Source organism: Daktulosphaira vitifoliae, unplaced genomic scaffold, assembly GCF_025091365.1.
Source record: "Daktulosphaira vitifoliae isolate Bord-2020 unplaced genomic scaffold, ASM2509136v1 Scaffold_4, whole genome shotgun sequence".
In the NCBI taxonomy this organism is placed as follows: Eukaryota; Metazoa; Arthropoda; class Insecta; order Hemiptera; family Phylloxeridae; genus Daktulosphaira; species Daktulosphaira vitifoliae.
The window spans coordinates 14,590,167-14,608,577 of record NW_026099575.1 but is presented as its reverse complement, the minus strand read 5'-3'; the positions used below and the strand labels follow the sequence as shown (position 1 = coordinate 14,608,577).

The following is an 18,411-nucleotide window of genomic DNA, read 5'->3' as shown; positions in this document are numbered from 1 at the left end:
CAGCTTTGTGTTAGTTTATTGACAATAATAATTTATATTTAATTTAATAAAAGTTCATTTTTTATTTTTGGCCAATAATATCGATAAAATCAAATATCAATATACATCGTTTTAGTCTTCTGTCAGTAGGTAAATAGCTTTCGTGTGCATACACACGACATTAAGTTTTTAATTTTATTTCATATAGTCGAATTGGACACAATTATAAAATATAGTTATAAAGTTCATATCATTGAAAAAATGTAAAGATTAATTGAGCCCTCATTTCACGATTCAACAGATATCAATGTATTATTTAACTATTCCTCATACTCTATTCTTACAACCTTTAGAATACCACTCTAATCAACATTTAGTTCTTCATAAAAACGTTTTCATTGATAGTATTATTTTTAAACTAATTTCATTAGAAGTTTTTACTATTTTTATCATTCGATTATTGCAAATATATAATTTCATAATCTTAAAATAAAAATTTTGATAGCAATAAGAATATAAAATACTAAAAGTGATTGACCTGAGCGATTTTTCGCTCTCCATCTTTCTATTAACATTAAAATGACATTTTATAACAAAATTAAATAAAGTGTGACCTCTTTATATTATGCGTTTGTAGATGTAACAACACTAAAAAAATATTTCAAAAATAGTGCGCTATCTATGTAACAATAAAAAATAAGTGTTTTCAAAGTATTTGAGTATAGATACCATTATAATTAATAAATATAAGAAATAATTTATATTTAGTTTACTCATTAAGTACTATTCGAGATATTGATTTTGACCGATTAATTATGTTTATAATAAATGCTCTTAATATAATTATATTGAAAATAAAAAATATAATTTTACCATTGTCTGAGAGTGTATAAACTAATTGGCTGGAAAGTATGGTAATTTAATCGGAGAAAGTGTAACTAAAATGGAATCCCAAAGATAAGACACCACTAAAAGACCCATACAAAGGTGGATAGACAAAGTTGAAAATTATTAATTGGAAATTGGAATACTAAGAAACAATAAGACTCACGGAGTTTAAGAGCTTAAAGGATCCATCACAAGTTTTAGTTATTTGAAAATAAAATACTTTTAGATTATTAAAATTAATAGGGATTCTCTTTTAAAATTGTTGAAGATGACAGTAAAGTTAATATTTTTTAATTCATTACACATATATCGGTATAAAATAATATTTTGAAGTGCATAAAGCAAAAATAACTTTTTTAACTAGAGAACATCAAAAAGGAAAAAAAATATTTCTTCGGAATATACATAATTTATTAAATAAATTACCTACAATATAAAAACATTATAACTAAAACAGAAAACATAACAATAAGAAAATAAAAATAAGATAAAAACAAAAAATCTTAAATACTTTTAAATTACTAAAATTAATAGAGATTCTCTTTTAAAACTGTTGAAGTTCATAGTAAAATGTAAAATTTTTAATTCATAACATACATATCGGTATAAAATAATATTTTAAAGTGCATAAAGCAAAAATAACTTTTTTGACTAAAGAACAAAAAGGAAAATAATATTTTCTTCGGATTAACCCAACCCAAATTATACAAAATTTATCATCTAAATTAACTAAAATAAAAAAAATCATTAAAACTAATAAATACAACATTACAATAAGAAAATCAAAATAAGATAAAAGATACTAAAGAACTACTATTGCTTAAATATAAAATTAATAAAATTTAAAAAAATATAACTGGCATTGTATTAATACAAATCTCAGTTTAATTAACAGTAAAATGTAAATTTTTAATTCATGACACATCATATATCGGTATAAAATAATATTTTAAAGTGCATAAAGCAAAAATAACCTTATTGACTAAAGAACAAAATGAAAAAAAATATTTTTTCGGATTATACAAAATTTATTAACTAAATTAAACTACAATAAAAAAAAGCATTATGACTAAAAAATATAAAATTACAATAAGAAAATAAAAATAAGATAAAAGAAAGTAGAGAACTACTATTGGTTAAATAAAAAATGAATAAAATTAAAAAAAATATAACTGGCGTCTTATCAATAAAAATCTCCAAAAAATGCTGAAATCGAATCCAGTTTATTATTTATGAATTTTTTTTCAATTTGTAATTTATCATTATAGCTGTTGGCTAAAGACTGGCACTAAAAAATAAAAATACAAAATTCAGTAAAAAATAAACATGATTTGTCAACGAACATACTTCTGCAAGATATATATTTTTTTGCAAATGGAGTACAATATTAGGGGCAATTTTTCGAGCTAATTCAAAGATGTCGAAACCGTNAAAAAGCATTATGACTAAAAAATATAAAATTACAATAAGAAAATAAAAATAAGATAAAAGAAAGTAGAGAACTACTATTGGTATTGATCTTGACACATGTTCCTTAGGGTGTAGTTTTTTTTTTTAGAATAATTAGGTCCGCCCCAAGGGGGCGATGTTACAATAACATCCGCTTTAAATCGATTAGCCAATTTAAAAAAATCTCCCACAATAAATACAATGTGTTTCTCCACACCGTATATTTTTGTATTGTGTATGGCCATTTTAATTTTTTCGTAATCTTTGTCGATCGCTATGACTGAAAAATCAAAATTAGATATGCACATCAATATTATAATTAACTACGAAGTTGGAATAACATATGCTAAATAACTACTTAAATGATGGCGTTTATTATTTGATAAAAAAATAAAATAGTTGTAATCGTGTTTACCTTTGGTGTAGAACCTGGCTAATTGAATTATATTCCCACCAGCTCCACAAAATGGGTCCATTGCTACTTTGCCCTTGCAACGTTGGGCCATGTGATAACTTAATATCTCCGGACAGACCGAATAGAAACATTCGGTGTCCAATTGTATGCCTCGATCATATTTATTGAAGAGACTGTACCGTTTATCCCAATATTTTTTTAGTACATTATTCGGTCGCACTTATTTTGTATTAATTTTATCGGGATGAGAACTCTGTGTAAAAAAAAAAAATAAAGTTTATTGGACTTATTAATCAGCATAACAATAATCGTTACTTTAAAATGTATTTCATTGACTTCCAATGACTTCAATTGAAAAGTCGAATCAATGTGATGGACTTCTAGTTTTGTATCCGGCAATTTTGTGATTCCTTTGTTATTGTCTGGATGAAGTTTATTTGATGGTAAAATATTTGAATTTTCTTATTTCTACTGTTATAACTAAATCTATTATTGCTATTATAGTAACTAAATCTATTATTCCTATCATTATAACTATCACTATAATGCAGGAGCCTGCCTCAACACTCCTGCATTTGACGCGTATTCGATTGATGTCGACACCTGGTGGGTACGCCCCCCACCAACCGCCGGCACTGGGGCATCCGAATCCCCTGATGCAGTAACTTTGTTGCTGGTTAGATCCATTGTTCATTGAATACGCTTGTGAGGGGGCTGCCCTCATAGCCTAACCCTCCGGCTAGTGAGCGGCTAACTTCACTGGTTGCGTCGTGCCCATTTGTCTCCGTTCACACCCAAACGCTACCGCTTATTCGTCCGTAAAGGCTTATATCACGGCTACTCTGTAATATCTACAGGATTAACGAGCGCTTCTGCGGCTCGTTGTCCGCGACCGCTTATTCGTCAGTCCAAACCAATGGACTGCTTATTTCGCGGCTGACCTGCATATCTGCTGGCCGTTCCTCCATCCGCAACCTGAGGACGCGCCCGATTCCCCGAGCTAGGAAAACTGCGCTCGTGCCGACGTTTCGTAGCCCCGTAGAGGAGCCCGATCACACCGACACTGTAGCGCAGCTCAACGGGTAGTTTATTCAATGTGTCATCCGAAAATCCAATGTGTCCTGTTTCCAATGTCCGGTAAGTATTTTCGCCAAACATAAAGTCCGACCCTTTATTAATAAAATGTATTGTGATTGTCTTAATTTACCAGCATTGTTTGAAATATTCACATTTCCCAAGACTATAAGTACTTGATTGAAATTTTACTTAAAAAATTGTTTCATCTTAATTATATTTCAGTTTGAAAATGGACTTCTTTATAGAATAACGGTTTATTGCGGAAGAATGTAAACTGAATGTTACAAAAAAAAAAGAAAAACAATTAAATTAATTATGTTGAAGATATTTTTTTTGTTATTCTTAATTTAAGTCATATTATTAAAAATAAAAATAAACTATTCCTATAGTATTGTAATTATGTATATTTTACCGTAGTAACTCCAGATATGATAAAAACTATCATTATTTAAACCATACAATTTTATTTTTTATTTATTTTATTATTCATTTTTTTAATTGTTGAAATTTCAAAGGAATCTTTCGTAAATTTAATAAGAATAGTTTGAGTATTGAAAAAAGCATTTTTAAGTACAATTCATTTTGTCCACTTAAAAATACTTAAATTTTCGTTTTGTCTTTTATCTTATAAAAGAATTTGACGTTTAGATTTTTAAAATGTTATGAATGATATATTGATGTAATGATATAATGATATATTCTCGTATGTAGTCTGGAACGTATAGACATTTTCATTTAGTGGAAAAATTTGTTTAAATTAAAATTTTAATTACATTAATATAAGTTAAAATAAAATATTTTTTCTACAGAAGATATTATTATTTATTTTATTTATTTATAATTTATAAAAATTTCCATTAGAACTTAAAATTCTTAATGTATTCAAAACTTTTTTAACATCACTTCCTAAATACTATACATGTGGTGTAAATGTATAACAACAATATTTGTAGACAATATAAATCCTGTAAGTTTAATGCGTTTTTATTATTTAACGATCATGACTTTTGGATTAAATGATTTAATTTGTATGCATTAATCAATTAAATCAGTCATTTGAGAAACCCCTTTTATTCAAAAGTAAAAATTATATGTTAAAAGAAATGTCATACTAAAATTATTCAAAATTTAAATAATTAAATTAATTTAAAAAATTATATATATCCATTTAACTGTACTACAGTGTGTTGTGAACTTACCGAATGATTTGTGTAAGATTATGAAATTATAATATTATAAAATCCATAATGGTAATTGTTGTAAGACATTTTACAGCTATAATGAATTAATTCAATATACATCAATTTTAAAATTAAGTGACTTAACTAAACATCCATTAAAAATGTGTAGGTAAATCGTAGAATTGGCGATGATTACAGAGTATTTGATGATTCTAATGTTATAAAACTAAAATTGGTAGAATGTAACATTATTTTATTTAAAGACATTTTAGTTTCTTTTTATAGTTATTTCAATGGAATTTAATTACCGAAATGATGAAGTAGAGAAATGGTACACCAAAAAATATACAAATAATTATTTATTTTATAGAGGTAAACTATTTCTGTAATTTCCATATCGTTGATAATAATTCATATGCTCTGTACTCGAGACATAAAAGATTATGATCACATGAGATTAGTTAATTATTTTAACTATGATATGATTTCGAATATATTATTAAGTTAAAGAAATGTGTTTTGAATGAGTTTGGTGTTATATCTGTCATTCGAGAAAATCCTCTAGTACAAAAGAAAAAATTGTAAAAAGAGAAAAAAAAATGTTGTTTGCTTAAACTTTCATTAATTACTTTTAGTATCTTAAATTTAAGTAATTAACATAATACACTAAGTTATAATACTATAACAGTTGCGTACACAGAAATTAAATTTGGGAGGATTTTTTTGAAATTTAAAGAAAATTAGATGTAACACTGCCCATATTGTTCGCTTACAAAAATTCCTGTTTTCGATTACTTTATTATGGAAATATTTATAGTGTAATATGATCTTTTAGCTTCGATGCGAAGCTGAGAAGGTATTGGTTTTACTAAGATGTTTTTTTTTTTTTTTGTGTCTGTTACCACTTTTTCTCAGCTCTCACCGAACCGATTTCTTTCAATGATACGTCAAAAGATCACAAATCGTATCTAGTCGAAGACATTACCCTTAAAAATTGAAAAAAATTCCCTCGTTCCCCGTAAATGGGGGAAACCTCCAAAAAAATTACGAATTTAAAAATCGCTAATTTTCGAAATTTTTTCAATTTTTTTTACTTAAAAATGTCGTAACTTTTTCAAAAATGAACATATCAATATAATTTTTTTTTATATAGATGCTTGATGTCTTTACCTATCATTTGGTATATTTTTTTTGTAAATCTGACACTTAACCTGCCCACAGGGGGGGATTTAAAATGACAACTTTTTCACAAAAAATTAACTTTTTCAACTTAACTTTTGAAAATGTTCCGGAAGGTCTGACACTTTTATATATATCTTAAATTAAAGCTAATGTAATGTACTTTAATTTGAAAAAAAAAAATTTGACCTCTGGACTTGTCTTCATGGTGAAAACGGCTACCGAATGCTATTTTTGTGTGAAAATTTTCGATTTTATAATTTACATTTTTTACTTTAAAGTGCTATAACTTTTTAAAAAATGTATGGATCAATACAATTTTTTCATGAGAAGTAGTATTTATATACATCTTTCATTGGATATACTTTTTTTTTAAATCAGACTATTTCCCTATATATGGGGGGGCTTCAAATATAAAAAATGCATATAGAAAGTAGAACTTTTTCAACTTAACTTTTGAAAGTGTTCCGGAAGGTCTGACACTTTTATATATATCTTAAATTAAAGCTAATGTAATATACTTTATTATGGTAAAAAAAAATTTCGGACTTTATTTTATCTTCATGGTGAAAACAGACATCAAAGTTTATAAAAAAAATACGATTTTTGTAAAAAAATTCTTTTTTATATTTTTAACTTTATAATGCTATAACTTTTTGAAAGATGTATGGATCAATATAATTTTTTTTTTATAGATGCGATGATGTCTTTACCTATCATTTGGTATATTTTTTTGTAAATCTGACACTTAACCTGCCCACAGGGGGGGATTTAAAATGACAACTTTTTCACAAAAAATTTACTTTTTCAACTTAAATTTTGAAACTGTTCCGGAAAGTCTGACACTTTTATTTATATCTTAAATTAAAGTTAATGTAATCTACTTTATTATGCGAAAAAAAAATTTCGGACTTTATTTTATCTTCACGGTGAAAATGGCTACCAAATGCTATTATTATGTGAAAATTCTAGATTTTATTTTTTACATTTTTAACTTTATAATGCTATGACATATTTAAAAGTGTATGGATCAACATTATTTTTTTATAAGAAATAAAAATTTTTTAATAATCCCTTTTTCATTCGACATACTTTATCTTAATTAGGATATTAATAATGAACTAGCAGATCATGTAGCTTTTGGAATAATCCACCAATTTTTTAAAATTAAACACTATCTAAAGATTTGCATCGAAGCGTTTTTTTTTTTATAGTGATTTTAATCACTGTCAGATATCGTTATACTTGATTCAACTATCCCACGTCACCACTGTGCTGGGTTTTCTTTAATTGAGGATATTAAAAAGACGTGGAAAGGGACAAACATTTATAGGTAAGAATGACCCGATAAGGCATTTAACATTTTGTACGAGTGTCACTATTGTTCTTGCCCCGTTTAGTTAACGCTTGTTATTAATTGTACTTGAATCAGTATATACATTTTAAATAATCTACAGTTAAATGAAATTTGTATTCGCTATTACATTTTTTTTAACACGCTTATATTAGTTTCACATGTATGTTGTTTGTTGTTTTTTATTTTTTGTAGTTTACAAAATCGGTAAAAAAAATGCATCATTGTAATACTTGTGGTAAAACATTTGCAACTATAAGCAGTCGTATGCTGCATATGAAAATTTATACTGATGAGCGATTTAATTGTGAAGTATGTTCAAAGTATTTTTCGAGAAAGAGCAACTTAAAAAGACACCAGAAACTGTTACATAGTAAGTTAAATATTTTCAAAATTGTTTTTAAACACAAAATTTAATCAAGCAAGATTTTATTTAAATATAATTATATTGTATAGAAGAATTCCGGCCAGGATAATTAAATGTAACTGTAAGAAATGTTGTAAACCCTAATATGAATAAACCTTTGCAATATGTTACTATACCTGATTGTAAACAATCGACTTCGAATAGTTTAAATAACGTTAAGAAAAATTATTTTATTATTTATAAGCATAGTAAATATTACATCTTTTCTAAACGTCATGACCAATTTTCGTAATTTTAAGAAATCTTATAAAAACATTTATAACTTAGAAGCCAATTTTTAATATTTTATTTTGTTATTTAAGTATTATTATTAAGTACAGTAATTATTACTAATCGCACAATTTATTAAAAAAATTCAACTTATTATTTATGAGATGGAAAAAGAAAACATTCGTTTGACAATTGTTGGGTTGATGAAGAATCTAATAACCCATGTTTACGAGCAGATCTAAAATTCTCGGTAGTTTTACGTCTCCGTACTGAGGTTGCATTGAATGCAATGGCGCATCCAGGGGGGGCAGGGGGCGCGCACCTTCTCCTCAACTACTGGCTTACTGATTAAATTAAAACACCTTTAATTAAAACTTGATATCTAAAAATCCAAAAATAATAAGTGCATGCGAATTGTATAGGAACACCCATTGCTTTATCAAAATAACATCAATAATAGAATATATATATATATATATGTACTGACATACTGTATTATAACTCTATATTGAAGCAATTGTGTTATTTATAGAACACGCTACATGTATATTTTATTTTAAATTTTAACGATTGCTTACAACATATAGAGCATATAGAATATTATTAAACACCAAGAGTTATATAGAAATGATTACTATAATTTATATTTAAATGATTTATTACAATAAAAATGCAAAACAAATGATTTTACGAAATTTTGAATTATTCTCATAAATTTACTGTAAATAGTATAGTGACTATGGAATGATCGAGAATCTTCGCGGCGGATAGGCAACACAAAATGCATATATGCGCGAATGATCTCGATCGCTCCGTAAGAGAATCTTCTTGAACACAACACGATACAAAACGGCGCGACGTCAATCAATTAGTTAGCCAGTCGTCAGTTAATCGGTTAAATATTTAAGTACACGTAGTGCATTAATATAAGTTTTATATAAATTTTCTTAGTGTTTTAAACAATAAACCGTCTATATTTTTTCTGTTATATAAATTAGTGTTTTTATTTATTTTAAATCAATAAGTGAAGCACTAAAAATAGCAATTACAAAATTTCCTGAATGCATATTATCTTAAGAATACCATTTTTTAAATTCTCATAAATTTTTTTATTCAATGATGTCAATATCAAACTTGCAAGTTAATCTAATAAAAAGATCACATTGGTTTTACTATAAACTTTTGTTAAAATCAACTCTAAAGAACCAAAAAAATTGGCAAAAATTAAATTTGAATGAATATTTTCTACAGATTATTATAAACATATTAAAAATCAAAATCAATAATAATTAAAAGAAAATACATTTTTTTTTGCTATTGATAGCTTTTTTTGTCAATTTATACTTGTTTTTTAATAATTAATAATAATCTAAAAAAATAGGACATAGAAAAAATCTAAAAATAAATACATTATAATTTTTCAATAAAAATTACAATATTATGTTATTGATTATTAATTTCATACTAAATTGAATTACTCTAATAAATATATATCTTTATATTATAATCAGAATATAAATAAAGAAATAGGATTTCACTTTGCATTTGGATTAATTCACCAATTTCTTCATATTTTTTTAGTTATAACAGTTATACGTGAACTATTATCTATCATATCAAATACCTTATTATAGTTTTGATCACTAAGCGATAAATAGTCGTTTATAAATAAGCATAGCAAACTTACCTTCATTATTCTGAATAAGTGCGAATCACAGAAAAATGGACCTTTAAAAGTCTCATACAAAGGTGGATAGACAAAGTGTTTGGTACAGAATGCCTTTAGCAATGATTTAGTAGACCATTTGTTATAAACATCGTTGATTATATTATATCTTGTGACAGCTGATCCCCAACGTCTTGCTTTACTCACCCCTTTGCCCAACCAGCACGACAAATCGTTGACCTCCGTGTCAATTGTCATCCGTGTACAGTTCATTGCCGTAAGTCAGTCAGACAATTGTTTTTTTGCGTCATAATTTTTTGTAGCTAGCGCCTTCGCTTGAATGGAAAGTTGTTCGGCCATTGTACTCCGCTATTTTTTTATTTGTTTATTGCACCCTTGTGCTCAAAGTCTACGTGCTCCTCTTGCATGCCACTAGTGATTGGGATCTGACCATAACTAAATATCTTCATTGCAGTAGTCGCTTTTTCGCGGTCTGTTCTCATCTGCCGTTACGTACCTGGATTTACGCTCAGACTCGACATACTCAGATGATCAACACCATTACCACAAGATCTCATACAGTCCACTCATCATTATCAACAACTTCATCTATTCAGCTGAGTTTATATTATTTCAATGTTATTTATTGTTTGTTTTAATTGAGATTAACTATTTGTTTTATGCCACTTCGCTGGCCACTGGTATTTAAGGGCTCCCCGTTACCCCTTAAATTTAAGATACTCTCTGAGGAATTTATACATATGGTTATTTGTTATTTAATTATTGTCTACTCTCGTTTACTTATTAGATGTATAGTTAGCTGTCATCCCTCAGGTGACCCATTCCCGTTTCAATAATGACGATTTAAACAGCCTGAAGGTAAAATGGCAAAACACAAAGTTTAAAATAATTAATTGGAATTAGGAAAAAAATCATATAGTCGGAATATACAAAATAAATTAATTAAATAAAAAAGCAATAAAAAAAAAATTATAATTAAAAAGGATAACATTACAATAAGAAAATAAAAATAGGATAAAAAAAAATTAAAAAAACGTAAATACTTTTAAATTACTAAAGTGAATTCTCCTTTAAAATTGTTGAGGTTAACAGTAAAATGTAAATTTTTAATTCATGACACATCATATATCGGTATAAAATAATATTTTAAAGTGCATAAAGCAAAAATAACCTTATTGACTAAAGAACAAAATGAAAAAAAATATTTTTTCGGATTATACAAAATTTATTAACTAAATTAAACTACAATAAAAAAAAGCATTATGACTAAAAAATATAAAATTACAATAAGAAAATAAAAATAAGATAAAAGATAGTAGAGAACTACTATTGGTTAAATAAAAAATGAATAAAATTTAAAAAAATATAACTGGCGTCTTATCAATAAAAATCTCCAAAAAATGACGAAATCGAATCCAGTTTATTATTCATGAAATTTTTTTCAATTTGTAGTTTATCATTAAAGCTGTTGGCTAAAGACTGGCACTAAAAAATAAAAATACAAAATTCAGTAAAAAATAAACAAGATTTGTCAACGAACATACTTCTGCAAGATATATATTTTTTGGCAAATGGAGTACAATATTTGGGGCAATTTTTCGAGCTAATCCAAAGATGTCGAAACCGTCATGCCCCTGATCTTGACACATGTTCAATAATCGTTACTTTAAAATGTATATCTTTGACTTCCATTGATTTGAATTGAAAAGTCGAATTACGATTACTATTTTCGAAAATTATTGTATTCAATGTTTCATTTTCATTATTTTCGAAGTCATCATTAATTTTCCATTGAGTAGTGTTGAACGTAGTCATTCCTTTATTATTGTCTGGATGAAGTTTGTTGGTGATATTATTTGATGGGTAAAATTTTTGAGTTTTCCTATTTCTACTGTTATAACTAAATCTATGATTGCTATTATAGTAACTAAATCTATTATTCCTATCACTATGACTAATACTAAGATTGATTTTCTTCTTGTAAGTCTTTGAAGAAAAAAAAGTTTTTGTTGACTGAAAAGTCAGTGTTGTTGCCGACCTTTCTGGAGGGGTAGCCGCATACAAATCCGTTCCGATCTCCAAACAGTCCGTTGCCAATGACCTCCCGGCTATTTCACCGGCGGAAGTGGCTTGGTCACCACCACTTCCTGCAGTCGCAGTACCAACCCCGTGGTTGGCTGCAGGAGCCTGCCTCAACACTCCTGCATTTGACGCGTATTCGATTGATGTCGACACCTGGTGGGTACGCCCCCCACCAACCGCCGGCACTGGGGCATCCGAATCCCCTGATGCAGTAACTTAAAAATACAGAATTCAGTAAAAAAAAAAAACATGGTGTGTGAACGAACATACTTCTGCAAGATATATATTTTTTGGCAAATGGAGTACAATATTTGGGGCAATTTTTCGAGCTAATCCAAAGATGTCGAAACCGTCATGCCCCTGATCTTGACACATGTTCAATAATCGTTACTTTAAAATGTATATCTTTGACTTCCATTGATTTGAATTGAAAAGTCGAATTACGATTACTATTTTCGAAAATTATTGTATTCAATGTTTCATTTTCATTATTTTCGAAGTCATCATTAATTTTCCATTGAGTAGTGTTGAACGTAGTCATTCCTTTATTATTGTCTGGATGAAGTTTGTTGGTGATATTATTTGATGGGTAAAATTTTTGAGTTTTCCTATTTCTACTGTTATAACTAAATCTATGATTGCTATTATAGTAACTAAATCTATTATTCCTATCACTATGACTAATACTAAGATTGATTTTCTTCTTGTAAGTCTTTGAAGAAAAAAAAGTTTTTGTTGACTGAAAAGTCAGTGTTGTTGCCGACCTTTCTGGAGGGGTAGCCGCATACAAATCCGTTCCGATCTCCAAACAGTCCGTTGCCAATGACCTCCCGGCTATTTCACCGGCGGAAGTGGCTTGGTCACCACCACTTCCTGCAGTCGCAGTACCAACCCCGTGGTTGGCTGCAGGAGCCTGCCTCAACACTCCTGCATTTGACGCGTATTCGATTGATGTCGACACCTGGTGGGTACGCCCCCCACCAACCGCCGGCACTGGGGCATCCGAATCCCCTGATGCAGTAACTTAAAAATACAGAATTCAGTAAAAAAAAAAAACATGGTGTGTGAACGAACATACTTCTGCAAGATATATATTTTTTGGCAAATGGAGTACAATATTTGGGGCAATTTTTCGAGCTAATCCAAAGATGTCGAAACCGTCATGCCCCTGATCTTGACACATGTTCCTTAGGGTGTAGTTTTCTTTTTTTGAATAATCAGGTCCGCCCCAAGGGGGCGATGTGACAATAACATTCGCTTTAAATTGATTAGCCAATTTAAAAAAATCTCCCACAATAAATAAATGTGTTGCTCCACACCGTAAATTTTAGAATTGTGTATAGCAATTTTAATATTTTCGGGATCTTTGTTGATCGCTATGACTGAAAAATCAAAATTAGATATGCACATCAATATTATAATTAACTACGAAGTTGGAATAAAAAAAAAAAAATCAGTAAACGGTTGGGTTGATAAATGACTACTTAATTTATTGTGTTTATTATTGGATAAAAAAATAAAATAGTTGTAATCGTGTTTACCTTTGGTGTAGAACCTGGCTAATTGAATTATGTTCCCACCAGCTCCACAAAATGGGTCCATTGCTACTTTGCCCTTGCAACGTTGGGCAATGTGATAACTTAATATCTCCGGACAGACCGAATAGAAACTTTCGGCGTCCAATTGTATGCCTCGATCATATTTATTGAAGAGTCTGTACCGTTTATCCCAATATTTTTTTAGTACATTATACGGTGGCACTTGTTTTGTATTAATTTTATCGGGATGAGAACTCTGTGTAAAAAAAAAAATAAAGTTTATTGGACTTATTAATCAGCATAACAATAATCGTTACTTTAAAATGTATTTCTTTGACTTCCAATGACTTCAATTGAAAAGTCGAATCAATGTGATGGACTTCTAGTTCTGTATCCGGCAATTTTGTGATTCCTTTGTTATTGTCTGGTAGAAGTTTATTTGATGGATAAAATATTTGAGTTTTCTTATTTCTACTGTTATAACTAAATCTATTATTGCTATTATAGTAACTAAATCTATTATTCCTATCATTATAACTATCACTATGACTAATGTTAAAGTTGATTTTCTTCTTGAAAGTCTTCGAAGAAAAAAATTGATTGAGAATTCAGTGTTGCATACAAATCCGATCCTATCATCAACAGTCTAACAGTCCGTTGCCAATGACCTCTCGGTTATTTCACCGGCGTAAGTGTCTTGGTCACCACCACTCCCTGCTGTCACAGTACCAACCCCGTGATTGGCTGCAGGAGCCTGCCTCAACACTCCTAAGTCTGGTAAGTAGTTTCGCCAATCGATCTGGGCACATATAGTCCGAGCCCTTATTAATAAAATGTATTCCGATTGTCTTAATTTACCAGCAATGTTTGAAATATTCACATTTTCCGAAACAATAAGAACATGATTGAAATTTTACTCAAAGAATTGTTTCATTATAATTATGGTTCATGTTGAAAATAGACTTCTTTATAGATTAATGGTTTCTTGTGGAGGAATTTAAACTGAATGTTACAAAAAAAGAAAACAATTAAATTAATTATGTAGAAGATAATTTTTTTTTTATTCTAAATTGTCAAATTATTAAAATTTAAAATAAACTATTCGTATAGTATTGTAATTGTGTATTTTTTGCTGTAGTAACTAAATATATCAAAAAAATGATTTTTTTAAAACCATTAAATTTTATTTATTTTTTGGATTTATTATACATATTTATATTTGTTTAAATTTAAAATGAATCTTTCATAAATTTAAAAAGAATAGTTTGAGTATTAAAAAAAATCCAATTTTTTTTGTTCATTTTAAAATTTCGTTGAAAATACTGAAAGTTTCGTTATATCATTTACATACTGTTTAATATTACATAACTTTAATTATTGCAACATTTTCATTTCTACGTCTGGAATCCCAGATAACATAAAAATATTATTGTAATGTTAAATTAACGTAACAAAAGTAATGTGCAATATTAATATAACATTAATATTTGATATTAATCAATATCAGACATTAAATAAACGTTTAAATAACGTTGTATAAATGGTTTGTGAACCAAAAGTTCTTATTTATATAACCTTGCAATCTTAACATTATGTAGGCGTAATAAATTACACCTACATATATCAGAATACATACCTAATTTTTTTTATGTGATCTCTTCAACCTAAAAGACGCTTAAGTTAAATATATTTTCATTTTGTCTTCAACCTCTTATAGACAATTTTCATATTTTGGAATTTTAACAATAGTCTAGAATAAAATTAGCATACTAGTTCAAAAAAAAAAAAAAAATTGTTTTACTTAAAATAATATCATAATAAATAATAACAATTTTGATCATTATTCTAGAATAAAGAAAACTGTTAAAATATTTTATTAAAAAGTCAGACAAGTTATTGCTTACCAAATACAACCTTAAAAATTGGTAACTGGCTAAAATTTTTTTTCCCTTTTATACCTCTACCAACATATTAGTAATGCTGCAATACTTAATCACTGAATAGTTTAGTCATTATCCGTTTTAATATTTTTCTTACATTACCTCTACCCAATAATGAAAGTTCTTTAATCTAGTATGTAACAAATTATCAATAAATTAACTTTTTAAAAAATTAATTTTTTTAGAAAAACTATTCAATCATATTAATTTACAGAAAAAATGAAATTATTAAGTTAATAATTATTATTATTCAATAATTAATCATCAGAGTACTTCTTAAGCACATCTTATTAATAACACTTAATACTCAATCCCGATTTCAAAAATTAATATGAAAAAAACATTTGCAGTCAGAAGTATCAGTATAATGTGTATTTCTATTATTTTATAAAGCTCTTTAATTATTTACATGTTATTGAAGATTAATAATTTGAACATAACTAATTAACTATACCAGTTTTTTTTGGTAAGCAGAATCTGATAAAATTTGCTCATTCACACTTTCTAAATCAGTCTCCAATTCAATAGGGAAGATATAATTCATAGCTGAATAATCAGTTGTGGAACTATTTTCTGAAATGGTAAGTACCTTCAAATTTTCTAACCTTTCAAAATTTTGTAACAAAATGTCCAATTTTTCATTTATTGATTTAATTTCATATTTAATGAAAAGTTGGGTTTTAAACATTTTACTTTGAAAAGCTACTCTTACACAAAAAAATATACTTACATATATTAAATATTAAAAATATATAATATGTCATTGAATAAAATAAATAATCTAAATTTTAAAAAATGTATAAATCTACTTAAATAAAAAGTAACTAGTAAAAATAAATTGACAGTAATACAATTGATGTTCAAGAAATTATATCAAAACCTCTTTAGCCAAGAGTGCTCCCAAAAAAAAAGAATATAACTGTCTTATTCCAAAATCAAATAGGTATGCTCAGTGTTTAAACTACAAGAGCAATAGATTGTGTTATAGCACCCAAACCTCAATTTCAGCACTCTAAGCTCAAGGGTCTCATGTTTTACTTATTTAATTGGTCAATTTCTGATGAGCTGTGATTAAACAAGTTTTTGAGTAGATAAAGTGCCATCTATAAATTTTTTTAGTTCAAACAGAATTAAAATTTCTTAAGATACAACAAAAATTATCTCTTGGGCTACTTGAACAATTATTTTCTATATATGGTAGAAAAATTAAACATTTTTTAGCACATAAATAATTGCAACTTCGTGGTGAATCATCTAAAAAAAAATTCATTAAAAAGATTTCTGATTTAAAATTAAGTTCAAATATAAAGAGCATTATTTTGGTTTTAGAAACAATAAAAATGTATATTATTTTAGATGGTGATTCAATAAAATTATTTTTGATTTGTAAATAATTGCATCTTTTTGGAGAATCAACAATAAAAAAATATTTAATTAGTGATCTAATTAAAAAAAAATTAAAATATTAAGAGTCATACTTATTTTCTTAGATTTTGTAGATTTTGAGCTGTATGATAATGCTGATGGTGATACAGAAAAATTATTATTAGATTGTAAATGATAGCGTTTTTTTGAAGATTCAGCTAAAAACAAAATTTTAATTAGTTATCTAATTCAAAAACTTATTAAAATATTATGAGCCATACTTATGTTTTCAAATTTTTAGAATATGAGGTGCATGATATTTTTGATGTGACTAATCTTTTATTGGGAGGTGAAAAATTATACCGATTTGGTGAATTAGCTAAAAAAAACATATTAGAAAGTAAAAGAAATTTTGAACCATTTAGTTTTGGCGGTTTTACATAAAATAAACAAAAAATAATCAGTTGTTAAATTAATTACTACAAGCTAAATAATTACCGTCATCAGATTCAGAAGAAAATAAAGGACAATCACTTTCAATTTTTAGATCAGCAAGTTCAGGTGATGAATTAGGAGTAGACCTCTCAGACCGATTAGAATTAAATTTTTTTTTTACTTTTTTCGTTTAGATGACAATCCATCTAAATCAGATGTATCTTCAGCAAGCCTACATTTATCTCTTGCATCCAAAAAATTAACTAAATCAAATTAGATCACTAAAATGAATAATAACTATGTAGTTAACAAACAATAATGCATAAGGGAATAATAATATTATTATTATTATTATTATTATTATTATTCCTCGCCTTAATCCCAACTACTTGGAGTCGGCTACCCTTATCACATCTCCCACATCATCTACGCTCACATAATATAATATAATAATATTACTATTATTGAAAATACTTACCGATGTGTTCACAACTAGAGAAAACTCTGGCTTTGAAATATTAAAATTTTTTTCTATTAGATATTCTCCTTTTTTCAATAACTGACTGTTATTTAAGCGGTTAGTTGGCAGGCACACGTTCCAGTTTTGTGATTAAACCAAAAGTCGGGAAAATCTTCCACTGAATTATCGTTCATAAAATTAACAACACACCAAGCCATGGTCTATTTCGTAAGAAAGTTCGGAGGTAAGTCTTACACAATATGCGAATGATCCGCTTAAAATAGCTACGCATAGCTGGAGGGTGGTATGGCTAATGATTGTTTTTTTAGAACAAAATTATTCGTTATCAGTTAAACGCACGTGCGTTCCAAGTCACAACATGTATTTCTACGAAATTAGTATATATTTATTTATTGCCTTCAATAATTTAATTTTAGATTATATATATAATCTAAAAGGAACGCGATGTACCTATACATGTACATTGCGTTCCTCGAAATGAAAGCGAAAGAAATGTTTTTCTATTTATACGTCCATTGTTGACGTCAATTTATTTATTTATTATTTGATATTAAGCTAGGCTATGATAATTTTTTACAACCATTAAAAATAGGTACTTATGGTTAATTAATTGTAACATTATGCTAAGTTTTAATCATTAGATATTTAAACACATGAAATATTATTAGGTTAACTTAATAAACCTTTTTTTAAACAATACATCATTGAACAAATTATATTTATT

General features: G+C 27.5%; 1 long non-coding RNA gene across 1 annotated transcript; it reads right to left on the bottom strand.

The window, feature by feature from the left end:
* Positions 1-15,342: 15,342 nt before the first annotated feature.
* On the bottom strand, positions 15,343-18,044 carry LOC126904355 (uncharacterized). The gene is made up of 6 exons (XR_007703730.1): positions 17,685-18,044; positions 17,270-17,487; positions 17,053-17,150; positions 16,885-16,989; positions 15,861-16,660; positions 15,343-15,536 (listed from the first exon to the last, which is right to left on the bottom strand). It is a non-coding gene; the product is annotated as an uncharacterized LOC126904355 (long non-coding RNA).
* Between the last annotated feature and the right edge of the window lie 367 nt (positions 18,045-18,411).